A 17820-nucleotide genomic window follows, 5' to 3' on the forward strand; every position below is an offset into this window, starting at 1 on the left:
CTGAACATGTTGCTAGCTTTGTTTGTACTTTAATACATGCTAGATGAGTTTGAAACATGCTGTACAGAGATATATAGTTTTTATTCATATCTGAACATGTTGCTAGCTTTGTTTGTACTTTAATACATGCTAGATGAGTTTGAAACATGCTGTACAGAGATATATAGTTTTTATTCATATCTGAACATGTTGCTAGCTTTGTTTGTACTTTAATACATGCTAGATGAGTTTGAAACATGCTGTACAGAGATATATAGTTTTTATTCATATCTGAACATGTTGCTAGCTTTGTTTGTACTTTAATACATGCTAGATGAGTTTGAAACATGCTGTACAGAGATATATAGTTTTTATTCATATCTGAACATGTTGCTAGCTTTGTTTGTACTTTAATACATGCTAGATGAGTTTGAAACATGCTGTACAGAGATATATAGTTTTTATTCATATCTGAACATGTTGCTAGCTTTGTTTGTACTTTAATACATGCTAGATGAGTTTGAAACATGCTGTACAGAGATATATAGTTTTATTCATATCTGAACATGTTGCTAGCTTTGTTTGTACTTTAATACATGCTAGATGAGTTTGAAACATGCTGTACAGAGATATATAGTTTTATTCATATCTGAACATGTTGCTAGCTTTGTTTGTACTTTAATACATGCTAGATGAGTTTGAAACATGCTGTACAGAGATATATAGTTTTTATTCATATCTGAACATGTTGCTAGCTTTGTTTGTACTTTAATACATGCTAGATGAGTTTGAAACATGCTGTACAGAGATATATAGTTTTTATTCATATCTGAACATGTTGCTAGCTTTGTTTGTACTTTAATACATGCTAGATGAGTTTGAAACATGCTGTACAGAGATATATAGTTTTATTCATATCTGAACATGTTGCTAGCTTTGTTTGTACTTTAATACATGCTAGATGAGTTTGAAACATGCTGTACAGAGATATATAGTTTTTTATTCATATCTGAACATGTTGCTAGCTTTGTTTGTACTTTAATACATGCTAGATGAGTTTGAAACATGCTGTACAGAGATATATAGTTTTATTCATATCTGAACATGTTGCTAGCTTTGTTTGTACTTTAATACATGCTAGATGAGTTTGAAACATGCTGTACAGAGATATATAGTTTTTATTCATATCTGAACATGTTGCTAGCTTTGTTTGTACTTTAATACATGCTAGATGAGTTTGAAACATGCTGTACAGAGATATATAGTTTTTATTCATATCTGAACATGTTGCTAGCTTTGTTTGTACTTTAATACATGCTAGATGAGTTTGAAACATGCTGTACAGAGATATATAGTTTTTATTCATATCTGAACATGTTGCTAGCTTTGTTTGTACTTTAATACATGCTAGATGAGTTTGAAACATGCTGTACAGAGATATATAGTTTTTATTCATATCTGAACATGTTGCTAGCTTTGTTTGTACTTTAATACATGCTAAATGAGTTTGAAACATGCTGTACAGAGATATATAGTTTTTATTCATATCTGAACATGTTGCTAGCTTTGTTTGTACTTTAATACATGCTAGATGAGTTTGAAACATGCTGTACAGAGATATATAGTTTTTATTCATATCTGAACATGTTGCTAGCTTTGTTTGTACTTTAATACATGCTAGATGAGTTTGAAACATGCTGTACAGAGATATATAGTTTTTATTCATATCTGAACAAGTTGCTAGCTTTGTTTGTACTTTAATACATGCTAAATGAGTTTGAAACATGCTGTACAGAGATATATAGTTTTTATTCATATCTGAACATGTTGCTAGCTTTGTTTGTACTTTAATACATGCTAGATGAGTTTGAAACATGCTGTACAGAGATATATAGTTTTTATTCATATCTGAACATGTTGCTAGCTTTGTTTGTACTTTAATACATGCTAGATGAGTTTGAAACATGCTGTACAGAGATATATAGTTTTTATTCATATCTGAACATGTTGCTAGCTTTGTTTGTACTTTAATACATGCTAATACATGCTAAATGAGTTTGAAACATGCTGTACAGAGATATATAGTTTTTATTCATATCTGAACATGTTGCTAGCTTTGTTTGTACTTTAATACATGCTAGATGAGTTTGAAACATGCTGTACAGAGATATATAGTTTTTATTCATATCTGAACATGTTGCTAGCTTTGTTTGTACTTTAATACATGCTAGATGAGTTTGAAACATGCTGTACAGAGATATATAGTTTTTTATTCATATCTGAACAAGTTGCTAGCTTTGTTTGTACTTTAATACATGCTAAATGAGTTTGAAACATGCTGTACAGAGATATATAGTTTTTATTCATATCTGAACATGTTGCTAGCTTTGTTTGTACTTTAATACATGCTAGATGAGTTTGAAACATGCTGTACAGAGATATATAGTTTTATTCATATCTGAACATGTTGCTAGCTTTGTTTGTACTTTAATACATGCTAGATGAGTTTGAAACTTTAATACATGCTAGATGAGTTTGAAACATGCTGTACAGAGATATATAGTTTTTATTCATATCTGAACATGTTGCTAGCTTTGTTTGTACTTTAATACATGCTAGATGAGTTTGAAACATGCTGTACAGAGATATATAGTTTTTATTCATATCTGAACATGTTGCTAGCTTTGTTTGTACTTTAATACATGCTAGATGAGTTTGAAACATGCTGTACAGAGATATATAGTTTTTTTCATATCTGAACATTCATATCTGAACATGTTGCTAGCTTTGTTTGTACTTTAATACATGCTAGATGAGTTTGAAACATGCTGTACAGAGATATATAGTTTTTATTCATATCTGAACATGTTGCTAGCTTTGTTTGTACTTTAATACATGCTAGATGAGTTTGAAACATGCTGTACAGAGATATATAGTTTTTATTCATATCTGAACATGTTGCTAGCTTTGTTTGTACTTTAATACATGCTAGATGAGTTTGAAACATGCTGTACAGAGATATATAGTTTTTATTCATATCTGAACATGTTGCTAGCTTTGTTTGTACTTTAATACATGCTAGATGAGTTTGAAACATGCTGTACAGAGATATATAGTTTTTATTCATATCTGAACATGTTGCTAGCTTTGTTTGTACTTTAATACATGCTAGATGAGTTTGAAACATGCTGTACAGAGATATATAGTTTTATTCATATCTGAACATGTTGCTAGCTTTGTTTGTACTTTAATACATGCTAGATGAGTTTGAAACATGCTGTACAGAGATATATAGTTTTATTCATATCTGAACATGTTGCTAGCTTTGTTTGTACTTTAATACATGCTAGATGAGTTTGAAACATGCTGTACAGAGATATATAGTTTTTATTCATATCTGAACATGTTGCTAGCTTTGTTTGTACTTTAATACATGCTAGATGAGTTTGAAACATGCTGTACAGAGATATATAGTTTTTATTCATATCTGAACATGTTGCTAGCTTTGTTTGTACTTTAATACATGCTAGATGAGTTTGAAACATGCTGTACAGAGATATATAGTTTTTATTCATATCTGAACATGTTGCTAGCTTTGTTTGTACTTTAATACATGCTAGATGAGTTTGAAACATGCTGTACAGAGATATATAGTTTTTATTCATATCTGAACATGTTGCTAGCTTTGTTTGTACTTTAATACATGCTAGATGAGTTTGAAACATGCTGTACAGAGATATATAGTTTTATTCATATCTGAACATGTTGCTAGCTTTGTTTGTACTTTAATACATGCTAGATGAGTTTGAAACATGCTGTACAGAGATATATAGTTTTTATTCATATCTGAACATGTTGCTAGCTTTGTTTGTACTTTAATACATGCTAGATGAGTTTGAAACATGCTGTACAGAGATATATAGTTTTATTCATATCTGAACATGTTGCTAGCTTTGTTTGTACTTTAATACATGCTAAATGAGTTTGAAACATGCTGTACAGAGATATATAGTTTTTATTCATATCTGAACATGTTGCTAGCTTTGTTTGTACTTTAATACATGCTAGATGAGTTTGAAACATGCTGTACAGAGATATATAGTTTTTATTCATATCTGAACATGTTGCTAGCTTTGTTTGTACTTTAATACATGCTAGATGAGTTTGAAACATGCTGTACAGAGATATATAGTTTTTATTCATATCTGAACATGTTGCTAGCTTTGTTTGTACTTTAATACATGCTAAATGAGTTTGAAACATGCTGTACAGAGATATATAGTTTTATTCATATCTGAACATGTTGCTAGCTTTGTTTGTACTTTAATACATGCTAGATGAGTTTGAAACATGCTGTACAGAGATATATAGTTTTTATTCATATCTGAACATGTTGCTAGCTTTGTTTGTACTTTAATACATGCTAGATGAGTTTGAAACATGCTGTACAGAGATATATAGTTTTATTCATATCTGAACATGTTGCTAGCTTTGTTTGTACTTTAATACATGCTAAATGAGTTTGAAATGCTGTACAGAGATATATAGTTTTATTCATGCTGTACAGAGATATAAACATGCTGTAGTTATTTTTTATTCATATCTGAACATGTTGCTAGCTTTGTTTGTACTTTAATACATGCTAGATGAGTTTGAAACATGCTGTACAGAGATATATAGTTTTTATTCATATCTGAACATGTTGCTAGCTTTGTTTGTACTTTAATACATGCTAGATGAGTTTGAAACATGCTGTACAGAGATATATAGTTTTTATTCATATCTGAACATGTTGCTAGCTTTGTTTGTACTTTAATACATGCTAGATGAGTTTGAAACATGCTGTACAGAGATATATAGTTTTTATTCATATCTGAACAAGTTGCTAGCTTTGTTTGTACTTTAATACATGCTAAATGAGTTTGAAACATGCTGTACAGAGATATATAGTTTTTATTCATATCTGAACATGTTGCTAGCTTTGTTTGTACTTTAATACATGCTAGATGAGTTTGAAACATGCTGTACAGAGATATATAGTTTTATTCATATCTGAACATGTTGCTAGCTTTGTTTGTACTTTAATACATGCTAGATGAGTTTGAAACATGCTGTACAGAGATATATAGTTTTTATTCATATCTGAACATGTTGCTAGCTTTGTTTGTACTTTAATACATGCTAGATGAGTTTGAAACATGCTGTACAGAGATATATAGTTTTATTCATATCTGAACATGTTGCTAGCTTTGTTTGTACTTTAATACATGCTAGATGAGTTTGAAACATGCTGTACAGAGATATATAGTTTTATTCATATCTGAACATGTTGCTAGCTTTGTTTGTACTTTAATACATGCTAGATGAGTTTGAAACATGCTGTACAGAGATATATAGTTTTATTCATATCTGAACATGTTGCTAGCTTTGTATGTACTTTAATACATGCTAGATGAGTTTGAAACATGCTGTACAGAGATATATAGTTTTTATTCATATCTGAACATGTTGCTAGCTTTGTTTGTACTTTAATACATGCTAGATGAGTTTGAAACATGCTGTACAGAGATATATAGTTTTTATTCATATCTGACATTTAATACATGCTAGATGAGTTTGAAACATGCTGTACAGAGATATATAGTTTTTATTCATATCTGAACATGTTGCTAGCTTTGTTTGTACTTTAATACATGCTAAATGAGTTTGAAACATGCTGTACAGAGATATATAGTTTTTATTCATATCTGAACATGTTGCTAGCTTTGTTTGTACTTTAATACATGCTAGATGAGTTTGAAACATGCTGTACAGAGATATATAGTTTTTATTCATATCTGAACATGTTGCTAGCTTTGTTTGTACTTTAATACATGCTAGATGAGTTTGAAACATGCTGTACAGAGATATATAGTTTTATTCATATCTGAACATGTTGCTAGCTTTGTTTGTACTTTAATACATGCTAGATGAGTTTGAAACATGCTGTACAGAGATATATAGTTTTTATTCATATCTGAACATGTTGCTAGCTTTGTTTGTACTTTAATACATGCTAGATGAGTTTGAAACATGCTGTACAGAGATATATAGTTTTTATTCATATCTGAACATGTTGCTAGCTTTGTTTGTACTTTAATACATGCTAGATGAGTTTGAAACATGCTGTACAGAGATATATAGTTTTTATTCATATCTGAACATGTTGCTAGCTTTGTTTGTACTTTAATACATGCTAGATGAGTTTGAAACATGCTGTACAGAGATATATAGTTTTTATTCATATCTGAACATGTTGCTAGCTTTGTTTGTACTTTAATACATGCTAGATGAGTTTGAAACATGCTGTACAGAGATATATAGTTTTTATTCATATCTGAACATGTTGCTAGCTTTGTTTGTACTTTAATACATGCTAGATGAGTTTGAAACATGCTGTACAGAGATATATAGTTTTTATTCATATCTGAACATGTTGCTAGCTTTGTTTGTACTTTAATACATGCTAGATGAGTTTGAAACATGCTGTACAGAGATATATAGTTTTTATTCATATCTGAACATGTTGCTAGCTTTGTTTGTACTTTAATACATGCTAGATGAGTTTGAAACATGCTGTACAGAGATATATAGTTTTTATTCATATCTGAACATGTTGCTAGCTTTGTTTGTACTTTAATACATGCTAGATGAGTTTGAAACATGCTGTACAGAGATATATAGTTTTTATTCATATCTGAACATGTTGCTAGCTTTGTTTGTACTTTAATACATGCTAGATGAGTTTGAAACATGCTGTACAGAGATATATAGTTTTTATTCATATCTGAACATGTTGCTAGCTTTGTTTGTACTTTAATACATGCTAGATGAGTTTGAAACATGCTGTACAGAGATATATAGTTTTATTCATATCTGAACATGTTGCTAGCTTTGTTTGTACTTTAATACATGCTAGATGAGTTTGAAACATGCTGTACAGAGATATATAGTTTTATTCATATCTGAACATGTTGCTAGCTTTGTTTGTACTTTAATACATGCTAGATGAGTTTGAAACATGCTGTACAGAGATATATAGTTTTATTCATATCTGAACATGTTGCTAGCTTTGTTTGTACTTTAATACATGCTAGATGAGTTTGAAACATGCTGTACAGAGATATATAGTTTTATTCATATCTGAACATGTTGCTAGCTTTGTTTGTACTTTAATACATGCTAGATGAGTTTGAAACATGCTGTACAGAGATATATAGTTTTTATTCATATCTGAACATGTTGCTAGCTTTGTTTGTACTTTAATACATGCTAGATGAGTTTGAAACATGCTGTACAGAGATATATAGTTTTTATTCATATCTGAACATGTTGCTAGCTTTGTTTGTACTTTAATACATGCTAGATGAGTTTGAAACATGCTGTACAGAGATATATAGTTTTTTTTTATTCATATCTGAACATGTTGCTAGCTTTGTTTGTACTTTAATACATGCTAGATGAGTTTGAAACATGCTGTACAGAGATATATAGTTTTTATTCATATCTGAACAAGTTGCTAGCTTTGTTTGTACTTTAATACATGCTAAATGAGTTTGAAACATGCTGTACAGAGATATATAGTTTTTATTCATATCTGAACATGTTGCTAGCTTTGTTTGTACTTTAATACATGCTAGATGAGTTTGAAACATGCTGTACAGAGATATATAGTTTTTTGTTTGTTCATATCTGAACATATCTGAACATGTTGCTAGCTTTGTTTGTACTTTAATACATGCTAGATGAGTTTGAAACATGCTGTACAGAGATATATAGTTTTATTCATATCTGAACATGTTGCTAGCTTTGTTTGTACTTTAATACATGCTAGATGAGTTTGAAACATGCTGTACAGAGATATATAGTCATATCTGAACATGTTGCTAGCTTTGTTTGTACTTTATACATGCTAGATGAGTTTGAAACATGCTGTACAGAGATATATAGTTTTTATTCATATCTGAACATGTTGTAGCTTTTGTACTTTAATACATGCTAGATGAGTTTGAAACATGCTGTACAGAGATATATAGTTTTTATTCATATCTGAACATGTTGCTAGCTTTGTTTGTACTTTAATACATGCTAGATGAGTTTGAAACATGCTGTACAGAGATATATAGTTTTTATTCATATCTGAACATGTTGCTAGCTTTGTTTGTACTTTAATACATGCTAGATGAGTTTGAAACATGCTGTACAGAGATATATAGTTTTTATTCATATCTGAACATGTTGCTAGCTTTGTTTGTACTTTAATACATGCTAGATGAGTTTGAAACATGCTGTACAGAGATATATAGTTTTATTCATATCTGAACATGTTGCTAGCTTTGTTTGTACTTTAATACATGCTAGATGAGTTTGAAACATGCTGTACAGAGATATATAGTTTTTATTCATATCTGAACATGTTGCTAGCTTTGTTTGTACTTTAATACATGCTAGATGAGTTTGAAACATGCTGTACAGAGATATATAGTTTTATTCATATCTGAACATGTTGCTAGCTTTGTTTGTACTTTAATACATGCTAGATGAGTTTGAAACATGCTGTACAGAGATATATAGTTTTTTCATTCATATCTGAACATGTTGCTAGCTTTGTTTGTACTTTAATACATGCTAGATGAGTTTGAAACATGCTGTACAGAGATATATAGTTTTTATTCATATCTGAACATGTTGCTAGCTTTGTTTGTACTTTAATACATGCTAGATGAGTTTGAAACATGCTGTACAGAGATATATAGTTTTTATTCATATCTGAACATGTTGCTAGCTTTGTTTGTACTTTAATACATGCTAGATGAGTTTGAAACATGCTGTACAGAGATATATAGTTTTTATTCATATCTGAACATGTTGCTAGCTTTGTTTGTACTTTAATACATGCTAGATGAGTTTGAAACATGCTGTACAGAGATATATAGTTTTATTCATATCTGAACATGTTGCTAGCTTTGTTTGTACTTTAATACATGCTAGATGAGTTTGAAACATGCTGTACAGAGATATATAGTTTTATTCATATCTGAACATGTTGCTAGCTTTGTTTGTACTTTAATACATGCTAGATGAGTTTGAAACATGCTGTACAGAGATATATAGTTTTTATTCATATCTGAACATGTTGCTAGCTTTGTTTGTACTTTAATACATGCTAGATGAGTTTGAAACATGCTGTACAGAGATATATAGTTTTTATTCATATCTGAACATGTTGCTAGCTTTGTTTGTACTTTAATACATGCTAGATGAGTTTGAAACATGCTGTACAGAGATATATAGTTTTTATTCATATCTGAACATGTTGCTAGCTTTGTTTGTACTTTAATACATGCTAGATGAGTTTGAAACATGCTGTACAGAGATATATAGTTTTTATTCATATCTGAACATGTTGCTAGCTTTGTTTGTACTTTAATACATGCTAGATGAGTTTGAAACATGCTGTACAGAGATATATAGTTTTTATTCATATCTGAACATGTTGCTAGCTTTGTTTGTACTTTAATACATGCTAGATGAGTTTGAAACATGCTGTACAGAGATATATAGTTTTTATTCATATCTGAACATGTTGCTAGCTTTGTTTGTACTTTAATACATGCTAGATGAGTTTGAAACATGCTGTACAGAGATATATAGTTTTATTCATATCTGAACATGTTGCTAGCTTTGTTTGTACTTTAATACATGCTAGATGAGTTTGAAACATGCTGTACAGAGATATATAGTTTTTATTCATATCTGAACATGTTGCTAGCTTTGTTTGTACTTTAATACATGCTAGATGAGTTTGAAACATGCTGTACAGAGATATATAGTTTTTATTCATATCTGAACATGTTGCTAGCTTTGTTTGTACTTTAATACATGCTAGATGAGTTTGAAACATGCTGTACAGAGATATATAGTTTTTATTCATATCTGAACATGTTGCTAGCTTTGTTTGTACTTTAATACATGCTAGATGAGTTTGAAACATGCTGTACAGAGATATATAGTTTTATTCATATCTGAACATGTTGCTAGCTTTGTTTGTACTTTAATACATGCTAGATGAGTTTGAAACATGCTGTACAGAGATATATAGTTTTTATTCATATCTGAACATGTTGCTAGCTTTGTTTGTACTTTAATACATGCTAAATGAGTTTGAAACATGCTGTACAGAGATATATAGTTTTTATTCATATCTGAACATGTTGCTAGCTTTGTTTGTACTTTAATACATGCTAGATGAGTTTGAAACATGCTGTACAGAGATATATAGTTTTATTCATATCTGAACATGTTGCTAGCTTTGTTTGTACTTTAATACATGCTAGATGAGTTTGAAACATGCTGTACAGAGATATATAGTTTTTATTCATATCTGAACATGTTGCTAGCTTTGTTTGTACTTTAATACATGCTAGATGAGTTTGAAACATGCTGTACAGAGATATATAGTTTTTATTCATATCTGAACATGTTGCTAGCTTTGTTTGTACTTTAATACATGCTAGATGAGTTTGAAACATGCTGTACAGAGATATATAGTTTTTTATTCATATCTGAACATGTTGCTAGCTTTGTTTGTACTTTAATACATGCTAGATGAGTTTGAAACATGCTGTACAGAGATATATAGTTTTTATTCATATCTGAACATGTTGCTAGCTTTGTTTGTACTTTAATACATGCTAAATGAGTTTGAAACATGCTGTACAGAGATATATAGTTTTTATTCATATCTGAACATGTTGCTAGCTTTGTTTGTACTTTAATACATGCTAGATGAGTTTGAAACATGCTGTACAGAGATATATAGTTTTATTCATATCTGAACATGTTGCTAGCTTTGTTTGTACTTTAATACATGCTAGATGAGTTTGAAACATGCTGTACAGAGATATATAGTTTTTATTCATATCTGAACATGTTGCTAGCTTTGTTTGTACTTTAATACATGCTAGATGAGTTTGAAACATGCTGTACAGAGATATATAGTTTTTATTCATATCTGAACATGTTGCTAGCTTTGTTTGTACTTTAATACATGCTAGATGAGTTTGAAACATGCTGTACAGAGATATATAGTTTTTATTCATATCTGAACATGTTGCTAGCTTTGTTTGTACTTTAATACATGCTAGATGAGTTTGAAACATGCTGTACAGAGATATATAGTTTTTATTCATATCTGAACATGTTGCTAGCTTTGTATGTACTTTAATACATGCTAGATGAGTTTGAAACATGCTGTACAGAGATATATAGTTTTTATTCATATCTGAACATGTTGCTAGCTTTGTTTGTACTTTAATACATGCTAGATGAGTTTGAAACATGCTGTACAGAGATATATAGTTTTATTCATATCTGAACATGTTGCTAGCTTTGTTTGTACTTTAATACATGCTAGATGAGTTTGAAACATGCTGTACAGAGATATATAGTTTTATTCATATCTGAACATGTTGCTAGCTTTGTTTGTACTTTAATACATGCTAGATGAGTTTGAAACATGCTGTACAGAGATATATAGTTTTTATTCATATCTGAACATGTTGCTAGCTTTGTTTGTACTTTAATACATGCTAGATGAGTTTGAAACATGCTGTACAGAGATATATAGTTTTTATTCATATCTGAACATGTTGCTAGCTTTGTTTGTACTTTAATACATGCTAGATGAGTTTGAAACATGCTGTACAGAGATATATAGTTTTTATTCATATCTGAACATGTTGCTAGCTTTGTTTGTACTTTAATACATGCTAGATGAGTTTGAAACATGCTGTACAGAGATATATAGTTTTTATTCATATCTGAACAAGTTGCTAGCTTTGTTTGTACTTTAATACATGCTAAATGAGTTTGAAACATGCTGTACAGAGATATATAGTTTTTATTCATATCTGAACATGTTGCTAGCTTTGTTTGTACTTTAATACATGCTAGATGAGTTTGAAACATGCTGTACAGAGATATATAGTTTTTATTCATATCTGAACATGTTGCTAGCTTTGTTTGTACTTTAATACATGCTAGATGAGTTTGAAACATGCTGTACAGAGATATATAGTTTTTTATTCATATCTGAACATGTTGCTAGCTTTGTTTGTACTTTAATACATGCTAGATGAGTTTGAAACATGCTGTACAGAGATATATAGTTTTATTCATATCTGAACATGTTGCTAGCTTTGTTTGTACTTTAATACATGCTAGATGAGTTTGAAACATGCTGTACAGAGATATATAGTTTTTATTCATATCTGAACATGTTGCTAGCTTTGTTTGTACTTTAATACATGCTAGATGAGTTTGAAACATGCTGTACAGAGATATATAGTTTTATTCATATCTGAACATGTTGCTAGCTTTGTTTGTACTTTAATACATGCTAGATGAGTTTGAAACATGCTGTACAGAGATATATAGTTTTTATTCATATCTGAACAAGTTGCTAGCTTTGTTTGTACTTTAATACATGCTAAATGAGTTTGAAACATGCTGTACAGAGATATATAGTTTTTATTCATATCTGAACATGTTGCTAGCTTTGTTTGTACTTTAATACATGCTAGATGAGTTTGAAACATGCTGTACAGAGATATATAGTTTTTATTCATATCTGAACATGTTGCTAGCTTTGTTTGTACTTTAATACATGCTAGATGAGTTTGAAACATGCTGTACAGAGATATATAGTTTTTATTCATATCTGAACATGTTGCTAGCTTTGTTTGTACTTTAATACATGCTAGATGAGTTTGAAACATGCTGTACAGAGATATATAGTTTTTATTCATATCTGAACATGTTGCTAGCTTTGTTTGTACTTTAATACATGCTAGATGAGTTTGAAACATGCTGTACAGAGATATATAGTTTTATTCATATCTGAACATGTTGCTAGCTTTGTTTGTACTTTAATACATGCTAAATGAGTTTGAAACATGCTGTACAGAGATATATAGTTTTATTCATATCTGAACATGTTGCTAGCTTTGTTTGTACTTTAATACATGCTAGATGAGTTTGAAACATGCTGTACAGAGATATATAGTTTTTATTCATATCTGAACAAGTTGCTAGCTTTGTTTGTACTTTAATACATGCTAAATGAGTTTGAAACATGCTGTACAGAGATATATAGTTTTTATTCATATCTGAACAAGTTGCTAGCTTTGTTTGTACTTTAATACATGCTAAATGAGTTTGAAACATGCTGTACAGAGATATATAGTTTTTATTCATATCTGAACATGTTGCTAGCTTTGTATGTACTTTAATACATGCTAGATGAGTTTGAAACATGCTGTACAGAGATATATAGTTTTATTCATATCTGAACATGTTGCTAGCTTTGTTTGTACTTTAATACATGCTAGATGAGTTTGAAACATGCTGTACAGAGATATATAGTTTTTATTCATATCTGAACAAGTTGCTAGCTTTGTACTTTAATACATGCTAAATGAGTTTGAAACATGCTGTACAGAGATATATAGTTTTTATTCATATCTGAACATGTTGCTAGCTTTGTTTGTACTTTAATACATGCTAGATGAGTTTGAAACATGCTGTACAGAGATATATAGTTTTTATTCATATCTGAACATGTTGCTAGCTTTGTATGTACTTTAATACATGCTAGATGAGTTTGAAACATGCTGTACAGAGATATATAGTTTTATTCATATCTGAACAAGTTGCTAGCTTTGTTTGTACTTTAATACATGCTAAATGAGTTTGAAACATGCTGTACAGAGATATATAGTTTTTATTCATATCTGAACAAGTTGCTAGCTTTGTTTGTACTTTAATACATGCTAAATGAGTTTGAAACATGCTGTACAGAGATATATAGTTTTTTTTCATATCTGAACATGTTGCTAGCTTTGTATGTACTTTAATACATGCTAGATGAGTTTGAAACATGCTGTACAGAGATATATAGTTTTTATTCATATCTGAACAAGTTGCTAGCTTTGTTTGTACTTTAATACATGCTAAATGAGTTTGAAACATGCTGTACAGAGATATATAGTTTTTTATTCATATCTGAACATGTTGCTAGCTTTGTTTGTACTTTAATACATGCTAGATGAGTTTGAAACATGCTGTACAGAGATATATAGTTTTTCTTCATATATGAACATGTTGCTAGCTTTGTATGTACTTTAATACATGCTAGATGAGTTTGAAACATGCTGTACAGAGATATATAGTTTTTGTTCATATCTGAACATGTTGCTAGCTTTGTTTGTACTTTAATACATGCTAGATGAGTTTGAAACATGCTGTACAGAGATATATAGTTTTATTCATATCTGAACAAGTTGCTAGCTTTGTTTGTACTTTAATACATGCTAAATGAGTTTGAAACATGCTGTACAGAGATATATAGTTTTTATTCATATCTGAACATGTTGCTAGCTTTGTTTGTACTTTAATACATGCTAGATGAGTTTGAAACATGCTGTACAGAGATATATAGTTTTTATTCATATCTGAACATGTTGCTAGCTTTGTATTGTACTTTAATACATGCTAGATGAGTTTGAAACATGCTGTACAGAGATATATAGTTTTTATTCATATCTGAACATGTTGCTAGCTTTGTTTGTACTTTAATACATGCTAGATGAGTGTGAAACATGCTGTACAGAGATATATAGTTTTTTATTCATATCTGAACAAGTTGCTAGCTTTGTTTGTACTTTAATACATGCTAAATGAGTTTGAAACATGCTGTACAGAGATATATAGTTTTTATTCATATCTGAACATGTTGCTAGCTTTGTTTGTACTTTAATACATGCTAGATGAGTTTGAAACATGCTGTACAGAGATATATAGTTTTTATTCATATCTGAACATGTTGCTAGCTTTGTATGTACTTTAATACATGCTAGATGAGTTTGAAACATGCTGTACAGAGATATATAGTTTTTATTCATATCTGAACATGTTGCTAGCTTTGTTTGTACTTTAATACATGCTAGATGAGTTTGAAACATGCTGTACAGAGATATATAGTTTTATTCATATCTGAACATGTTGCTAGCTTTGTTTGTACTTTAATACATGCTAGATGAGTTTGAAACATGCTGTACAGAGATATATAGTTTTTATTCATATCTGAACATGTTGCTAGCTTTGTTTGTACTTTAATACATGCTAGATGAGTTTGAAACATGCTGTACAGAGATATATAGTTTTTGTTCATATCTGAACATGTTGCTAGCTTTGTTTGTACTTTAATACATGCTAGATGAGTTTGAAACATGCTGTACAGAGATATATAGTTTTTGTTCATATCTGAACATGTTGCTAGCTTTGTTTGTACTTTAATACATGCTAGATGAGTTTGAAACATGCTGTACAGAGATATATAGTTTTTATTCATATCTGAACAAGTTGCTAGCTTTGTTTGTACTTTAATACATGCTAAATGAGTTTGAAACATGCTGTACAGAGATATATAGTTTTTATTCATATCTGAACAAGTTGCTAGCTTTGTTTGTACTTTAATACATGCTAAATGAGTTTGAAACATGCTGTACAGAGATATATAGTTTTTATTCATATCTGAACAAGTTGCTAGCTTTGTTTGTACTTTAATACATGCTAAATGAGTTTGAAACATGCTGTACAGAGATATATAGTTTTTATTCATATCTGAACATGTTGCTAGCTTTGTTTGTACTTTAATACATGCTAGATGAGTTTGAAACATGCTGTACAGAGATATATAGTTTTTATTCATATCTGAACATGTTGCTAGCTTTGTTTGTACTTTAATACATGCTAGATGAGTTTGAAACATGCTGTACAGAGATATATAGTTTTATTCATATCTGAATGTGTGGCTAGCTTTGTACTTTGATACAGAAAGTGATTAGTTGAATACAAGCAGTTAATTACCCAAGCGAATAACCCAGTGACTGCAAAGTGTACACCATATATGGCACATTCAACTGCTAGAGATGATGAAACAACAATCAACTGGTTAACCAGTTGTCAAGTTCCCCTTATCTGTGTCTACAAATATAGTCTGATTAATCAGAAACCTGATTAGAGGTTATTTTTTGATACAAAGTAAATGGTTCATATAAAGCAGGCTGCTTACTTAAAATTACATAACCATTTTTCTGGGTGTGATAAAAGGTGTTAAATTCTGTACTGCCACATGGTTAATTTGACTTTAGTTGTACGTGTAGTATTCCTGACATACCCAGTGTACCTCATGGGTTTCCCATCTGCATCATATACATTGTATCATAATAGCATGATAAACAGTGTAATGATTATAGATATGGGTGTATTTTTTATTTGTAGTTATTTAATCATTAAAGTGAAAAATTTGGACCAGTAGAATTTCATTTTGTGTTGGTTCATTTCTGTGTTAATAAATCAAACTTTTATGTCCCCCAAAACATGTGCCAGGATTAAATATTTACTGAGTAAAATTAACTGAGGCTGAAAATATAGTTACATAGTATATATATATTAAGGTAGATCTTAGCTACATGGGGAGAGTTTTTTTAAAATTGTTTTACTTCTAATATTTAATTTATTTTGCCTTAATGTAAAACTTCTGGAAGTTTTATGGGTTCCACAGTTTTGTTAAATATCCTATTCAGGATACTTTCATAATAATAAACAGGAGAACTTATGGTGGCTTAAAATGCAAGCACTCTGGCCTCCTCCCTGTAAAGGAGCATTAGCTGCTCAAAGGCTAATGGTTGCCAGCCACTTTTTGTTGCCCACTAACCATTGATTTGCTGGAATTGGGAAACCACCTGCAATGTTCTATCACAACTTGAAGCAGATACTGGGTTTGAGGTTCATCCCTTGTTGGGAGACGATTATATTCTTCAGTGAGAGCAACTCCATGATTATTTGTGACAGTTAGGCTGTTGACAACCTTGAGAGCTTCTTTATAACCCTCTCTAGCTGTCCAAGTGTCTGGATCCAGTTTAGGTCTTGGAAGTCAGTGAACAGATAAGGATGAAGACTCTAGTCACAAGGACAGAGAGCTGAAATTACCAGATGTTGGATTGACTGTCTGTCACTTAGGAGCATCTGTTCCTTCACATTTCCTTGCCCTTACCATAAGCTTCTTTATAGAAGAGGACACACACAGGTGGATCAAAAGAAAGCAAGAACCTCCAATTCCTCTGACAGGTACCAGAGGAGTGATGAGTGGAATGGAGAGGAGAGCCTTCAGAAGATTGTTCATTGTTTGGTACTGATGCAGACAGGGGAGCTTCATTCTATTTCTTGAGGTAGATCTTATCTGCAAAGACAAACATCTGCTGAAGACCACTATTCCCCATGTCTGTCAGTTAAAAACTGATCATGGAAAAGCCAGATCTTAGCAAACATACTACCTTGGACAACCACCTAGCATGGTGCATGGGACCAGGTACTGTAAGGTTGATGCCTCATGGAGGAATGACTCCCATAAGATTAATGAGAGCTCTATGAATTCCCAGTGGTCATCATGAAGGTGGTTTGACTTTTCAGCCTAAGCCACTAGCTCTGGGTCATTGATTACATTAGCTGTCTCCTAGTCATCAGTTGCAGTTACTTATGAAGTTTTGTCAATAAACTGCCACTGATCTTAACTTCTTAAGAAACACAACACCTGGTCATTTAGTAATACTCATGAATTAAAAGCTCTCTCAGCAAGAAATTTTAAGATATGATGGCCACATGCCAGATATAAAAGATCCTTCTGCAGCACATGTATGAAAACACATGCATCTTGCTTCACCCAGTATTAACAGCTGT

The sequence above is a fragment of the Tachypleus tridentatus genome, chromosome 12 (genome assembly GCF_004210375.1).
Source record: "Tachypleus tridentatus isolate NWPU-2018 chromosome 12, ASM421037v1, whole genome shotgun sequence".
Classification (NCBI taxonomy): Eukaryota; Metazoa; Arthropoda; class Merostomata; order Xiphosura; family Limulidae; genus Tachypleus; species Tachypleus tridentatus.